The 16,247-nt window shown below is 35.9% G+C and overlaps 1 protein-coding gene and 1 long non-coding RNA gene across 5 annotated transcripts in view; one reads left to right on the top strand and one right to left on the bottom strand.

Moving 5' to 3' along the window:
- The window catches only part of LOC102022255, a 113,679-nt gene extending 112,255 nt beyond the window's left edge, over window positions 1-1,424 (bottom strand). The window contains exon 1 of the long non-coding RNA XR_259550.2: window positions 1,341-1,424. This is a non-coding gene — a long non-coding RNA (uncharacterized LOC102022255). The remainder of the gene's footprint in view (window positions 1-1,340) is intronic.
- A 236-nt stretch (window positions 1,425-1,660) lies between these two features.
- LOC102020636 (mucin-5AC) overlaps window positions 1,661-16,247 on the top strand; it is a 126,845-nt gene continuing 112,258 nt past the window's right edge. For 3 of the 4 annotated variants that reach the window (XM_005375525.1, XM_005375519.1, XM_005375524.1), the window contains exon 1: window positions 14,874-15,101. The gene's annotated coding sequence lies outside the window, so the exon portion shown is untranslated. Of the gene's footprint in view, window positions 1,748-4,945; window positions 5,038-5,231; window positions 5,341-14,873; window positions 15,102-16,247 lie in introns of those variants that run through there. The other variant, XM_005375522.2, reaches the window with a different exon arrangement.

The raw sequence follows: 16,247 nt of genomic DNA, 5'->3' as shown, positions 1-16,247 counted from the left end.
ATTTCATCTATTGATGACTTCAGCAGGTAAATATGCTGTTCGTATATGGGGCCTGGTTGCAATTTGGTGACTAGTGGTGTGATTTGGAGGGGTGTGTTCTTGTTCCCCACATCTCTCTCTCTCTCTCTCTCTCTCTCTCTCTCTAGCTGCCATAGGATGAGCAGCTTCCATCCACCATGCTGTTTTATCATGCTACTTGCTGTGCAACCAGCCAATCACGGACAGAAACTAGGAGACAAATAAACTGCTCTGCTCTCTCAGGTATTTTGCCAGAGTGACAGGAAGGTGACTGAGACATTTGCAGGATATTCAGAGTATGATCTGCAGCTCACTGGGTTTTATACACTACTCTGCAATCGCAGCACTCACAGAGTGGTGCGTACCAGGCAACTAAGTAAGTCATGGGAAATGTGAGGTTCTACTCATTTCTTGAAAGTTAATCAGCAGTGATCAATTTAACTTTGAGTTTACAATGAGAAAATGCACTGTTATCATAAAACTGCTATTGAATCTGAAAGGCTGCTGCTTAAGTATATAAAGTGTTCCTAATCTTAGATTTATAATGCAGTCTATTTTATTTCTTAGGGTTCTAATTTTCATTTTAAGCTTTAAGCAATAATAAAAGATGTGGCTTTTACTTGCTCATCTCTCTTACGTTCCCTTCCCAATATTCTTATGTCTTAAATTATGTTTTTATTTTAAGTCTTTAATTTTAATAGTTTAAAAGTGGCTCTTCAACTTTTAAATTACTGTTTTCAGATTTAAAACAATAAATATGAAGTCTCAGTGGAAGGACTGGCTATGAACTCTTTACAACAGACTTACACTTCACTGGCTATGAGCAGAATATATTAAATTTAGGGTATTGAAGATGCACTGGTTGTTCCTAGAGGAAACTGAAAACCTTCTGAAGAAATTTTAGTAATCATAAGTAAAATATTGAATATGAGACATTTTGAATTCTAATTTTTAGAAGGGCTTATACAGCAATTTTAAGAAGTCATACCGAGGTAATAATTCCTAAGAAGATAAATTATATACGTTTGCAACACCATTTTGAAGCATTAAGAGAATCTGAAGGAGGTCAGAATTTCAAAATTTACAAAATAGACACAATATCATTTTATTCTTAAAATGAAAGGATTTTTTTCTTGGTTAAATTAATGCTGATATGATTGTATCTTATAGAGTTTTGGAGATGGAAGGAATTTTAGAGCCATTTTCACCACAAATTAAGCACGGTGAAAAACTGTCCACAATAAAAAACTGACTATAGTGGGCTATTGGTCAACTCCCCCGTCAGTGGTGCAACCCACCCGACACAAGGAGAGCGGACTTACTTGGTTCCCAGTTTCACAGAGCTGCGCGGTCAGCCAGTTGAGCAGGAACATTGTGGCAAAAGTGCGTGGTGGCGCAAAGCCGCCTGGGTCATGGTGTCGGCAATGCAGGGCAGGGAGCAGCCCCACAGCAAAGGGGCCAGAGGCCAGGTACAGACTGCAAGCTCATGTGTCCGTGACTCGTGGCCCAGATCCACCCTGAAGTGAGCTTTCCGGGATCCCTCTGTGGCTCCCCAGCCAACCACGCTGACAGTTGAGATGAACTGCCACATTTCAGTTAAAAGTTCCAAAGAATCTTTTTGTTGTAGGTGTTTCTCAGATAGGAAGGAGCTTAAGAGGAGGGAGGAGGGAGGGAAACGGGATGAAAAAATGAATAGAACGTGTTAGGTCCACGCAGCAGCTCCACACAGGTAATGTAAACGTTACTCGCTGTGGACACACGCAAATAAGGATGGAAGCTTTGGGCAACGTATTAACGCCTTTCTTCTAAAGTTGTCCGATGTGCTGCTGCAGGGCATTTCAACTTTTTTCCTGTATAGTAGTAAATCCAACAATACATCTTTCATATTTGTAAGGAGTAAATGATACCCTATTTAACACATTGTAGAAAATGTGATAAAACATCACCAACTGAGAATTTCAATATATATCATGTATAGTAACTAAAGCCAAATAACATTATTTTAAAAAATCAAGTCAGTCATGAGGCAGGCTTGTAACCCCAGCACCCAGGGCAGTTAAGGCAGGAATATCAAGAGGGTGAACTCAGTCTAGGCAACTTAGTAAGATCCTGCTTCAAAATAAAAAGGGGAGAGGGGCTGGGTTGTCATTCAGTGCAAAGGCTCTGGGTTCAATCCCAGTACTGCCCAAAAGAAAAAACTAAGTGAGGGTTTGGTCAGATAAACTGTAGCACCCCATGTGGCAGTCTATCCGTGCCTAATATCTTTTTCCTTATTTTTTGTAAAAGTTTCCTCTAAAAATCAATATGATGCTAAAGAAAAGAATCCAAGAAGAAACAGCATTCACATATTTAGTGCAATATACTTTATCTTGATACATAAAAGCCTTTCAGTAACCAATGTTAAATTCCTAAAATAGACTGCATTATCTTCAACCATATTCTGTATTCCTGTATGTCATAAAATGATGGTTTCAACAGAAAATCAGGAAATATACAAAAGAGGTTAGTAAGTGGTATCATTTTCCAAGTACCCTCAAAAGAGATGCTAAATTCTTTTTTAAAAAATGTAACATAAAATAGATGAAAAATAGATTTTTAGTTGTTAAAAATATCATAAGTCCATGTACCAGGTTAAATTTCCCCTAATTTGAAGCACCGTATCCAAATGTAGAAGTGCAAGTTTTATGCTGACTAATATTGACTCATTCATTAAACATAGTTTGAGTGCCATTTAGATCCTAATTTTTCTAGATTACAACCATAAAAAGAAAACCCAGGTAAATTTCTTACTGTGGTAGGCACCTTCTAAAATGATCCTCTATAATCTTGCACTCTTTGCCTCCACATTTTTGCCCAATACCTTTCCCTGAGTTTTTGTTGGACCTAATGAATATAGTGTAGCGAAGACAATGAGATGTTTCTGAAGATTAAGCTACAAAAAGACTGTGAGCAGAAAATGAGACTGTCAGTTGCCCTTGTAGAGGTCTTTCTAGAAAGAAACTGATATTTGTGCCTACAGCCGGTTAAGGTAAAGTCAACAGCTAATGGAGAAAATGGAAGTACATTTTTTGAGGTTTCCTGATTAGATATATGAGTGTACAGACAGCCCCTTCCTCAGATGAGCTTCATGCTGACTATAGCTTCTGCCAATACCTGAATTGCAGGACATAGTAAACCAAAGGCACCCAGCTAAGCTGGGCTCAGATGGCTGATCCACAGAAACCATGAGACAATAGTTTTTTTGTTGTGTTAAACTGCTGAGTTTCGTGAGTAATTTGATACACAGCCGTACGGATAAACTTGCCCTGGTTTTTTATATTCAAATATCTATATTTGGCCTGAGGATGAAATATTTTGGTATACGGTAGGTAGAAGAACTGGAGTCAACAGTGTGGTAGTTCTTCAAAAAATTAAACATGTAATTACCATATGACCCAACAATTCCACCTGTGGGTAAATATTTAAAGAACTTGGAACAAGGAATATGTGCATTTGTCTTCACAACACTGTTACTCACAATGGCTCAAAGTAGAAACAAGCCAAGTACCCATAGATGGATAAATGGTTAAACAGAATGTGTTTTATATTCACACAGACATGCACACAACAGGAGAGTTTTCAATCTTAAACATAAAAGGAATCTGTTATCTGCTACAACATGGATGAACCTTGACAATGTTACTCTAAATGCAATAATCATATAAATGCCATTAGTCCATATATGAAGGCCCTAGGCTGGTCAAATTTGTATGATAGAAAGTGGAATGGTTTTACCATTGGCCAGGGGAAGAGGGAAGTAAGGGATTATTGTTGGATAGGTGTAAAGTTTGCATGTCAATAAATGAAAACAGTTTAAAGATTGATGGTAATAGTAAATGCACAACAGTGTGAATGCAGTTAATATCACTGAACTGTACACCTAAAATCTATTAAAATATCAAATTTCATGTTATGTATGTTTTACTACAGTTAAATCACACACACACAGGGAGAGAGAGAGAGAGAGAGAGAGAGGGAGGAATGGTGAGAGACAGAATAAATACAAAGAAAAATCCTCATTTCACTCCCACACTCAGACCTTAAGATCAAACAACTGAGTACAGCTGAGCAAATTTCAAAGTTTGGGTGTACAGCAAAAATAGTCAAGTTGCAATATCAGTGCTCTTGGTGGTGGTGAGAGGCGTTGGCTGTGCTTCACTGTTCCAAAGAGAGTTGCTTCAGTGCACAAAGTAATCATAAAATCATACTCAGTAAAAGAGGAAATAGAAGGGAAAGAGGGCCTCTGAGCCAGTGTGAACAACATGGGTATCCAATGATGTAGAGTAACAGACAGCTGCGAGGGGATTGTCTGGGAAACGTGACTAAGGTTTGATTGGTTACTGGCGCGGTTTGGGTATGGAAACCAAGATTCTTGAATTCCCCTGGACCACATAATCAGAATTGATCATACGAATGGTATTTTTCGGGTTAGGCTTGCTATGGGACTTCACAATTTTACCAATTTTACCTAGAGACAGGTAGGATGACAGGTCAGGAGGATTTAGGAGGACACAGAGAAAATATGTTCAGACAATGTTTGGATCAATATTACTGAGTACATCTATAAGGCCTTGGTTTTTCACCCACCAGTCAGATTTGGAGGACAAATGCAGCCAGAAGAGAACTAGGCTATGAAATAGAGGTTTCTTGGGGTCTTGTCCTTAATGGAGAGCCAAGATATGAACCTGGCTTTTTGAATTGCAATGAGGGCAAACTCAGGGATTTTATCGAACTCTCTGAGTCTTTTAACTCTTAAAAGATGTCTGATTAACGTCTTTTAAGTGCTAGTGCCACTTTGTCAGACTCCCTTTTTAATTTCTAGTAATCCAAATAAAATGTGAAGGGAATTTAATATGATTGAAACATTATGTCATGACTTCTTTTTCAGGGTCTAAAGACTGTGCCAAAGATTGTCTCATGGAGCAACTTAAGACAGAATCAGAACAACTTTCTGACAGTGTGTCCTGGCAGCTTTGTGGGGTAGGCAGCCTCCCTTCCTATCGCCTTCCTCCTTTTATCATTTACAGTTCACCTTCCGGTGCTGTTTATATCACTGAATGATGACATTTCAATTATTAATAAATGTTTGATTAGACCATATCAGCATATTTGTGAAAGTAGGAGCCTTTTAAATTTGCTGTTCTCATCATTTTAATATCGTTGTGTCATACAAGGCGTTGCAGTTGATTACAAGGATACTCAGGAGCTATGGGACAAGAGTACCTGGAAGAGGTGAAGAGAAGAGGGAACGTTTGTTGGCCTCTGAGAAGTTTCCGGGGACATGTGAGTGTTCAGCAGTCCCTAGCAGGGGAGAAGCAGGAGGAGGTAGGACAGCAGGGCACAGCAGCGGAGATTTTAAAATTCAGACACCCTTGGATATAGATATAAGAACCTACATATATCAGGAGAGAGTCCTAGGTCTTGTATGTCTGATTATAATTTCTGATAGACAATTTGTGAGTTGTTCAAGCACATCTATAAATGGAATTAATTCCATGGATTTTGTGGATCATCTCTTTCTTTCTCTGTGTCTCTTTGCACATTATTAGGGGCCAAGTATAATTATTCAGAGAAAATTACTGCCCCATTTCTCTCTTGTCTACTTCACTGTCCCCTTGGAGAATTAGAGTTAGAAAGGTTAAACAAAAATGGCCTGTTCATTTATAAATATTCAGTTAAAATCAACATAGGATTTAAGATAAATTTTTATCTGGGTAGCAGAACTTATTATTGAGATTCCTAGTTTCCTATACATCCCAAACCACAGGGAAAGAAGACAATGTTTTCTTTCTTTCTTCAGAATTATAAATTCTCACATTTTTGTTCTATTATATTCTTCCTTCTTCATAAATATTATATATGTGCTATCATTTTTATTTATTTTTGAAATTCTAAATTGATGGTGTTATAGTGGCTCTTTTGTTTATTTATTAGATAACTAGGAAAGAAATACAAGAGTACTGTTTTGTAGGTAATGGGAAATACATTCTGCCTCTTTCCTAAGTATATGTAGAGACAGTATGGTATACTGTCTATTGAATTATTTCCTGTTGTCATATTGAAAATAAGCTATTGTATTATAAAAAGAAACCTAAATTGGGCAATTATTATACCATGAAAATCCTATATCATAGTTGCAAAGGTAATAGCTTCACCAAGGTAAAAGTAGCTTGAAATCTTATGAGGATTTGTAGCATGATGAGCCTTATCAAGATTTGTTACAGCTAAATATTTGAAATGATTTAATAGGATTTCTATTCTTATTTTGGAACTGACTTGCAAGGATAATAAGGATAGCAAATCAGTTTGAAGAGAATACTCAAAAATTCTTTTCTATGGTCCAGTGAATAAATATTTTGCAAGATCAGTGAGAAGGAATTAGAAATAAAAGAGGAACAAATAGCAAGAAAAATAAATAAAAATAAAGTTCCAAGCATATCTGATTTTTTTTCAGACTGACATTTAGACTTTTTCTCTTAAGAAAATATATTTTCCTTTCTGAAAATCATGAATTAGTTAAGATTTCTGTTTTTTCCAACTTTCTATTATCTATTCACTAGACAGTGGATTTCTTGGTGGGTCCTATGTATTCATCAACTGCCATAAGTGACTTTATGAAGCTAAGAGATCTAGGGAGGACCCATGCTGGAAAACATTAAATTACCAACTGGAGATACCAGTGAAGAGGTTGCCTTCACAGGAACTGTTTCAGTGGAGTGTTACTGTGATGCTCTGAAGGAAAACAGAAGAGACTTTGGAGAGAAACAATAAACATTTTTCATCAAATTTGGCTCTAAAAGTTGAAGATAGATATGGTGGTATCTTACTAAGGACTTAATAGTGGATGAAAGACTTGTGGTTCATTACTGAGGAGAGAGTGTTCATAAACAAAACAAGAAATCTGAGAAGTTTAAATATACTGGAAAAAGTGACAATATTCAAAAATAAACATAAAAATAAATGAAACCAGTGGACTGGTAGGCGTAAGGACATCAGGCCATGTGTCTAAAGCATAGACTAGCTAGAGCATCATTTGGGGCTCTATTTTCTACTGTTTTCTATAATGTAAAATAAGGACAGATGAAGGCCCACTTTTGTCACAGGTGCTACCATCCTTTGTCTTCCTTATTAAGGGTATAGGAACTGCTTGTAAAATAATTCCTCGGAAAAGCCATACATCTGGATTACAGACTGAGTATTCTTAACTGCCTTTGTATATTTCAAATGATTTCAGTGAAAAAAAAGTGAAGGGCTAACTTGACTGGCAAGATTTTTCAATATTAGTCGATATTTTCCTTCTCCTGTTTTCTTTGTCCTTTTAAAAAGGCTTTTATCCATGCTGGTCATCAAGTCAGAAGTGGATAGAATGAAAATGATGTTCCAAATTTGTCCAGATTTTTACCTGAAAGTTTAAGTCTTTAGAAGGATTGAGAAGAGTGGAGGAGGACAAAGAAAATGAAAGAGATTTGTAGGTGTAGACACAATGGTTTTCAACACACTGAAGTGGAGAGTGGTGCTTCTGCTCTAGGATAAAAGTTTTCTCCTTGCTTTTGGAACTTGGGAAAGGCGCTAAGGAAGAAATGTGGATCCTGAAATCAGCAACACCTGCTCTATATCCATCAACACTGCTGGGGACTTTGAAAGAGCAGAGTTAGGATGGCTTCCATGGGGATGTGCTGGCTAGTATCTCCTGGGCCATTTCAACAAAGTCTCCTGTGGCCTCTATGGGTGGTTTGACCTGTGAGATCTGACAGAGCAATGAATGATGTATCTCTCAGGAGGAATCTGTGATGACCAAAGTCTGAAGACCAGCTACCCACACTTCCTCAAATTTGTCAGTACTGATTTGTTACAGAATCTCAATCTCTCCAGAAGGTTTCTGCTCAGTGTGGTTTTATGGTTCCAGAATGGATATTTATTCTCTGGTAACTGAAGGTGGAAAAGGGCAAGCTCCAGAGAGATGGGAGAAGCAAAGCCACATGGACGCTGCGTTCCCCAAAACTTTGTGTATCTTTAACAGGTTCATTTATATAGAGGGAATGAATGCTCTTCGAACTCACTGTAGTATAGATTCCTGAGTCACTAGCACAACAAATAATTCATGTAATACATACCTGACCAAATTTCTGGGTTATTGCTGTTAAAAAATTAATGTAGGTCTTCTTTACAAAGAACTCAGCACTGAGAATGTCTGTATCATGCATATACTACATGTTATGAGAATGTGAGTTGGTTCTTAAATGTAGATTTGTCTCTCTCCTCCTCTACTCTCTTGTATGTTTGTTGCTACTAGTGATTCTTTTTATTATCAGCAGTGAGATTTATTTGTGAAAACATAGACCCAAGCTAATATTTTTGTCTCTAAAGTAAAAACTTTTGTGTAGTTACTAAATCATATTATTTTAGGCAAAACAGATTTAGAGTAAACTTAAGTATTAGTCCTCAAAATCAGCTTATGAGCCACACAAGAAGATTTTTATTTCATATTTCATCATATAATATCTCAAATTACCACTGGGTTGCTCACTGGTAATTGTGAGGTTTGGTAGTGATAACTAGTGAATAACTTTGAAAATTCATAATGGATAGAAGATATAACAATGACATTTCCATTGACTTCAGAAAAAAATTTGCTATGAGCCCCTAAGGCAATTTTTAAAAGGCTTAAAGTGTGATATCATAGTATTTCAGAAGTGAACTAGCTCTCTGTTCAACTTCCTTATTTAGCTTGAAGGCATTTTTAAGTGGTTTAATTGTGGTTTAAAGATAACATACAGATTATCGCATTAAAAAAGCAAAATTATTCAAGAAAATGTTCACCGAAAAATCATTTTCTATCTTTACATGTTCATGAGACATTTACTTCCAAGGAGATTTAATGTTGACCGCTAGAACTAATGGAAGAGTGACGACAGATCTTTTCTTAATCCCCTTGAACCAAAGAAAGTAATTCTTAAGGCTTAATATAACAATGAAGATTACAAATTTCATGAAATCCAGGTGGATAAACACTGTGCATGTTATATTCTTACAATGTACATCTTGCCTTAAAATTGTTTAATTTAGTTTGAAGATATTGATAAGGAATTATTTCTTTGCATTTCAATCATTATTCTTTACTACTATTTTCATGATGTAGAAATATTTTATGCCTCATATTACCCTATAGATGAGTTAAATATATTTGTATTCTCCATAGCATTACTAAAATTTTGAGAGTTTTTCATAGTCTAATTTTGTTTACCTAAAAAAATGACTTTTTATTGAAGTTATCCTAAGAAAAAAGTCTCAATATTATAGAATTGTCTTTATTAATGTGAAAGTTAGTAATATGTATTTTTTACTTAGAAAAGCTAAATAAGTAATGTCTTTAATGTTTGTTATGATTTTATATCAGTTATGATTTTATATCAGTAACTATTTAGAATAATTAATTATTGCTCAAGAAATTACATACTCTCTAAAATCAGCATACAAAAAGTGATAAAGAAAGGTTTTAAAAAATGTTTAATGTTTTTAAAGTATATAATCATTAAAATTAAAGATATTTTGGAATAGCTTTAGGTAAAACACATAACTAAAAAATGCTTCAGAACAATAAAAGTAAATCTACTTCTCTTTTAAAAATGTATATTAAATTAAATGTTTGGTCCATAAACATTCCTACTAAATTTGAAATGAGATAAAATATTTTCAAATATCTTCACAACATTTATTATTGCCTGGAATTAGAGGTATGTATAATTAATTTAAAAATATCCTCTTCTATGATTTATTCAATTTGCTTAATGAAGGAAATATTCTTTAATAGAGACTTTTCCTTCTAAAAACTCTTGAAATGACATATGGATTTATACTTTTTAATAAACTTGTCATCAAAACTTGCAAAGTTTCGGAGGTAACACTGTTTTTAAAATATTTAGGTTATAATGTTATTTGAGTAAATTTTACTTTCTTGAGACAGAAAATGTTGTCTTATTCATACTAGTATCTCTAGCACCTGGCACAATTTCTAGGACTTGACATATTTATTCACTCTATTCAATGAACAAATGAATGGTAAATTTTTCTTCAAAAACATCTTTATGATATCTATACCTTCTTTAAATTATTGCATTTTTATTGCTTAAGTTGAAACATACCTTTTAAATTTTCTAATGTAGCTGCAATCACTTTAAAATATATCAGCAACTACTAAGAGATCAACAAGTTGTTTATTGCCTACTCATGTAAATTAACGGATAAAAGAAAGGGGCTGGGAAACATGATACTTTGTTTCAGATTTATTAAATTCAAGACAGCATGGAAATATACAGAAGTTGCAAGTCCATTTAGAAATGCGAACAATAATACAAAGCTAAGTGTGTAGTTTTGTGCATCAGCAATGTAGGAATTCTTTGAATCAGTTCAAACCCAGAGCTGGCAGGATGATCAAGTTCAAGCCTAGTGTGGGCAACTTAGCAATTTAGCAGGACCTTCTCTCAAAAATAAAGTTTAGATAAACCCTTAAAATAATGGCTGTGATGCAGCTCAGTGAAGAGGCTCTGATTTCAATCCTCCATACTGAAAAAGTGTTCTGTGTACAGGCATTACATTTTGAAAGTCAGAAAAATTGAGAAAACATTCTTTCAGTATTTAAAAATACATATTATCTGATTCAGCAAGAACCAACCAACCAAAACAACTTGTTCATATCGTTGTTAGAAATGTGGCATTGTGACATGTCTCTATCATTTTTATTGTATTCAATAATATAAACAGAACTATCAACTGATATCTAAATCAGAATTTCATGTATTTGTCAATTTCAAATATAGATTGGCTGTAGATGAATACAAGAGTTCAGGAAAAATCAACAGAAATCTTCTGTGAGAATTCTGGCTATGTGAAACATTCAGTAAATAATGTATTTTAGTATCATTTTTTGTAAGTTGTGAGTTATGCATCCTTTATGTCAGTAAGGTTACAGCAGACTCCGTACATCCACGCACGCATCTCTTTTTATTTAGAGTAGGCTGTGAAACATTCACTCACACACCACTACACAAATATAATGGAGTTTAAAAAAATAAAAGAGAGAAGTTTGTTAAATTTAATAAGTGCTATCATCTTGGGGCTGGGGATTTAGCTCAGCAGAATAGCGCCCGCCTGGCAAGCGCGAGGTCGTGAGTTCGATTCCCGGTACTGGTAAAACAAAAACAAAAACAACAAAAAAACTATTATCTTATTAAACAGAAACTATCAGTCGCTAAACTTCTAAGAGGAACTATGTTTCGTCATGTTTTTAACACCATTTAATGAACCACATGGTCTACACCAGGCATTATTTTAGGTGGCATGTACACAGTCAGTCCTTCCTTCCTATGGGTTCTGCTCCTGTGGATTCAAACAAACTCATTTTGAAAAAAAGAAAGCTTTTGTACTGAGCACATTCAAACATTTTGCTTGTTATTACTCCTTAAACAATGCATAATGACAATTTAGGTAATACTTTGTATTAGGTATTATAAGTAATTGAGAGATGGTTTAAGGAATATACAGGAGGAAGTGCATATGTTATATGTAAATTCTATACCATTCGCAATAAGGGATGTGAGCATCTGTGGGTTTTAGTATCTGTGGGGGGTCCTGGAATCAGTCTCTCACAGACACCAAGGAGCTGTACTTTGAAGAATTAAATAGAATTAGACCTTGTTTTGTAGAATTTATAATCTGATGTACACTGCAGATGATAAAAAGTAAACACCTAAATATATAATTAGAAAGTTATACAAACAGACTTTGGAGTTAGGAATTAACAGAAATGAGGTGGAATTGACCCTCTTGGCCAGGGTATCCAGAAAGCTTCCCTGAGGAAATGCTACTTCAGCTGAGGCAGAGTCTCCGTCGAGGGGGATTATGCCTGGCAAAAGGAAAAGCCTACACAAATATCCTGAGGATTTAACTTTTTTAAAAAAGAAATTACTCCCTTGCAATAAAAAGGTAGTCACTTTCAATTGCTTCATTAATTATAAAAGAAGCTAAATTTTAAATAATATTACTTGGGATATAGGCAGTTACTTTCCTCTTAAAACCTCAAAATTAATCATGTGTGGAAGTTAATTTCCCAAGTTTCCTTTTAAAACTAGAGTGGAATTCTCTGTATGTTTACATATGACCTTCATTAAGGCTAAGAATTTCATTTAGATTTTGGCTTTATATGATGCTAATGCTGGTTGTTTCTTAGTACTTTATGTCAAAAGAGGATAATTCTTTTTCTTTCTTCACTTACGTATGCTTGAATCTCCAAGTAACACCCTGGCACAGGCAGGAAGGCATTCACACTGTTAGTCATTTTGATTTTTTAAAAATTCATCACACCTTCAGACCCTGCATATGGCTTGTTCTTTACTTTCCTGAAAACATTAAATAAGTTCAGCATGACTGTGAAACTCCACTTTGTGAGAAAAAAATTAATTGCATTTCTTCATCTTCTTTTGTTTTGTTACACGATTGGTTTTAAACAAAAGGCTAAGTCAGGTATAAAAAGTTGTTCAAGTGATAAACACTGGAGGCAAACTCTACATATTTTTAAGTGCTAACTGAAGTTTCTTGCACGTTATCAACTCGTATACATGATAATCCTGCTCATTTAAACTCTTTGATTTTTCTTTCTTTGACTTTAAAAACCTTTCTCCAGTGTAAGCATTCAGAAATTAGTCATTGAATGTATATACTGAAAACTCTAAAAAGAATTAAAAGATAAGATATTTGGCTTTAAATTCAAAAGCTTTGTTCATATGCAGGAAGCATCTATTTGCAAAGACATGAACAATGTAATTAATACTAATTTTAAAGTGAAGCCTACACTGACTATTCCCACACTCTACTTTACCAGTACTTGTTACCAGTTCTGAGCTGCGCCTTTCCTTCCAGGAGCGCTCTGACGGCAGAGGGTAATCGAGGAGAGGAAAAGTGAGACAGAAACCTGCTTAGAGCTGAGCCCATGCTCTGCTTCTCAGGCTTATTTTAAAGTAAGTGGAGAGAATATTGATCAAACAAAACAAATCTGGATATCCAAAAGTAGAGGCCACTGGTTCTGGTATTCAATGGGCTTTATTTCCTTTGGTATTTCTCGTGATGGCACAGGTGTTAGTTCTGGTGGACTTCTGTGGTACCCAAGACTGTAGAGTCCTGATACAGTTTTAGAACTTTTGAGACTCCAGAGAAGAATGGAAAAATAGCTAAAACTCTCCACTACCTTCAAAAAAGTTGAAAATTAGTTTAAAGGAAGAATTTATACACTCCATCGATTTCTTAGCTTTGACCTTTGAAGTTACTGCAGCTCACAGAGTGCTGACAGACGTCAGAGACAACAAGCAGGAAGAGATGTGTGAGTAGAAGCTGGGAGATACGGAAGCCCCAGATGGCAGTGGATGACAGGGCAGCACAGGCTCCACCTCCTACTCAGTGCAGACGAGACCCCAAAATGAGAACCAGAATGAGAAAGAGACGTGGAAGGGAAATTTTGCATGAACAAAATCAGAATTTGATATGGTCAGTCATACTAGGATTGGCTAAGCCTCCACTTTCTACCACTGGCATGTCGAAGCTCACCACCTTTTACCCAATATTCCACTCAGTGGCGACTGCTGTGTGCCAGCCAGTGTTTTAGATGCTCAGAGGCAACAGAAGGCTATGGCCTCAGGGGGCTTGTATGCTAGCAGGGTGATGCATTAAGAAAGAGACCAGCAAAGTTGCAATACAAGAATGATCCATGTGGACTTCATCTTGAAGTTAGCATTCAAGACACTGTTAAGTGAAGATGAAGAAGTTAGAAGATCGGTTCAAGAAAGAGGAACAGGGAGAGGGAAAGTCGTGGTTACCAGGTTTCAGTCATAGTTCCTTGGTTCTGTCACTTGCGGTCTGTGCAAGGCAGAACAGCAAGGCAGGAACTGGTACAGAGAAAAACTGCTCTCCTCCTGGCACCTAGCAAACAGGGAGAGAGCGAGAAGGTCAGGGAGAGGGAGGAGGAGAGGGAGAGGGAGATGGAGGAAGAAGAGAGAGGAGAAAGATCCCAATGTCCCCTTATGAGCATGCCCTGGACGACCTAACTTACTTCCATTAGCTCTCCCCTTCTAAAAGCTTGTCTCTGTCCCAGTAGTTCCATCAGCTGGGAACCAAGCTTCAGGGGACACATGGGACATTTGAAGTTCAAACTACAACAGATAGGAGCACAACAGACACATCTAAGGAAAAGCACAGAGAAGTAGGGGAGCAGTGTGGTGAGAAAGGCAATGGGATTGTTGGGGCTTACACTGCATTACATAGAATTTGGCTTTTGCTTTGTGTGAAATAGAACTCTAGTATAATACTGAGAAAGTTGTAAAATGATTTGTGCTTTTAAAGGATCATTCTGGCTGCTGTGACGAGTGTCAACCGAGGTATGAGGCCAGCTATAGTAAGAGGCATAGGTGTTATTGCTTTAATCTTTAGGAGAGGTGATAGTAGCCATAGTGAAAATGAGTGCAGCGGTCATATTTGATAGAGGACTGACTTTAATTTCTTCTTTTGCATTTTTATTTTTTGTACATTCCCTAAATATTAAATTGAATATATTTTAAAAATTGTTCTTAAAATCATTTCAAACTCATGATGCATTTTTATAATAATATTGATGCCATATGAGGTAGTTTACCCTGGAAAGTCCACAAAATCCTCTAAAGTAGCTGAATTGTCTTTGTGATTATCTGCAAAATTTCAGCTATTCAGGCTTTTATTTCTAAAAGATGACTTATTCTAATTCTAACCCAACATTCTGGAACACCTCTCCATTATGAAGCAGGCCCAAAGGTGGGAGTGGAGACAGCCTTTTATTCACATTCCATACCCTCAAATTCCAGCGATGAGGGTAGGATATTAAGGCCCTTATGCATTAAGGATCAACACAATGGGGTAATGGGGATCCTGGACACTTGCTTCCCACCAGTGAATATTAAATGAAGGTCCAGGAGTCTCTACAGTTACAGGAATAAGAAGGAAACTTGAGCAGCTCAAGAGTGGTGGTGAGTTCCTGAGAACACGTCTGGTTTTATATGTGATTGCTTTAAAGCCTTCCTGCATTACACAGGGTTTTGTGTCTTTGTGTGCATATACATGTAAGCTATTTTTTTCTGAATCCTGCATACTGAAGTTTTGTTGGCCTGAATATCTAACATCTAAAAAAGTCAGTGACTAACCTTTCATCCATATGTCTTATGAGTAAGACATAAGTGACTGTTAACAAACAAAAAGCAAGTTATTCCCACATACATAGTAGTTCCCTACATATGCACGTTCTGTATATGCAACTCAACCAAAGATGGGTAGACAATATTTTTAAAAAGTTATTTTAGTGCAATCATGTACACACCTATTCTTACTGTTTTTCCCTAAATAATATAGTAAAATAAGTTTTTAAATAACAAGTACATTGTACTAGTTGTTATAAATATACAGGAGACAAAGTATAGGTTACATATAATTACTATACCATTGTATAAAAAGATCTTGAACATTTGCGGATTTTGGGCCCTTGAACCAATTCTGCACAGATACGCAAGGAAGACTTTTTTTTGTAAAAGTAAAGTAAAAGCTCAATTCCCATGCATTCTGCAGGAGTAAAAAATGATAACTGATTTATATGTGTAATGATAATGCTTAGGGCATAAAGAAATCCTGAAGGAAATTCTGAGTCCCCCGGTTCAATAATTTTCAGCATAGATATAATATTCCCTATAAATATTTGTCCATTAACAAACCATACAGTTATTGGGTAAAAGACATGTTAACCAGAACACCTCCCAATGTTGAGGATAAGAATTCATGGTTATTTTCTTAAGTACACAAATACTTTATTTAGATGTATTGAGGTTATTTCTTTCAGAACTGGAGATTGAACACAGGGTGTCTCATAGTCTAGGCAGGCTCTCAACCACTGAGCTATGCCCACAGCCTTTTTTATTATGTAATATTTAAATTTTTTTTTAATTTTAAAAATAAAAGCAGGAAAACATTAACAGACAGACAACCTTTTACAAAATAGCAGAAGAACAGTACAGACAATACAGAGTTACAAACAAAGTGGTAGGGAATTAGCAATGCTTGTTGTATTATGTATTGATATCTTCAAAGTGGTTTCTCATGAAAACAGAGACATGCAATATTGATCA

Source organism: Chinchilla lanigera, unplaced genomic scaffold, assembly GCF_000276665.1.
Source record: "Chinchilla lanigera isolate Chin_1 unplaced genomic scaffold, ChiLan1.0 scaffold00006, whole genome shotgun sequence".
Lineage (NCBI taxonomy): Eukaryota > Metazoa > Chordata > Mammalia > Rodentia > Chinchillidae > Chinchilla > Chinchilla lanigera.
The sequence above is the reverse complement of the archived record's forward strand: the minus strand, read 5'-3'. Positions and strand labels throughout refer to the sequence as shown.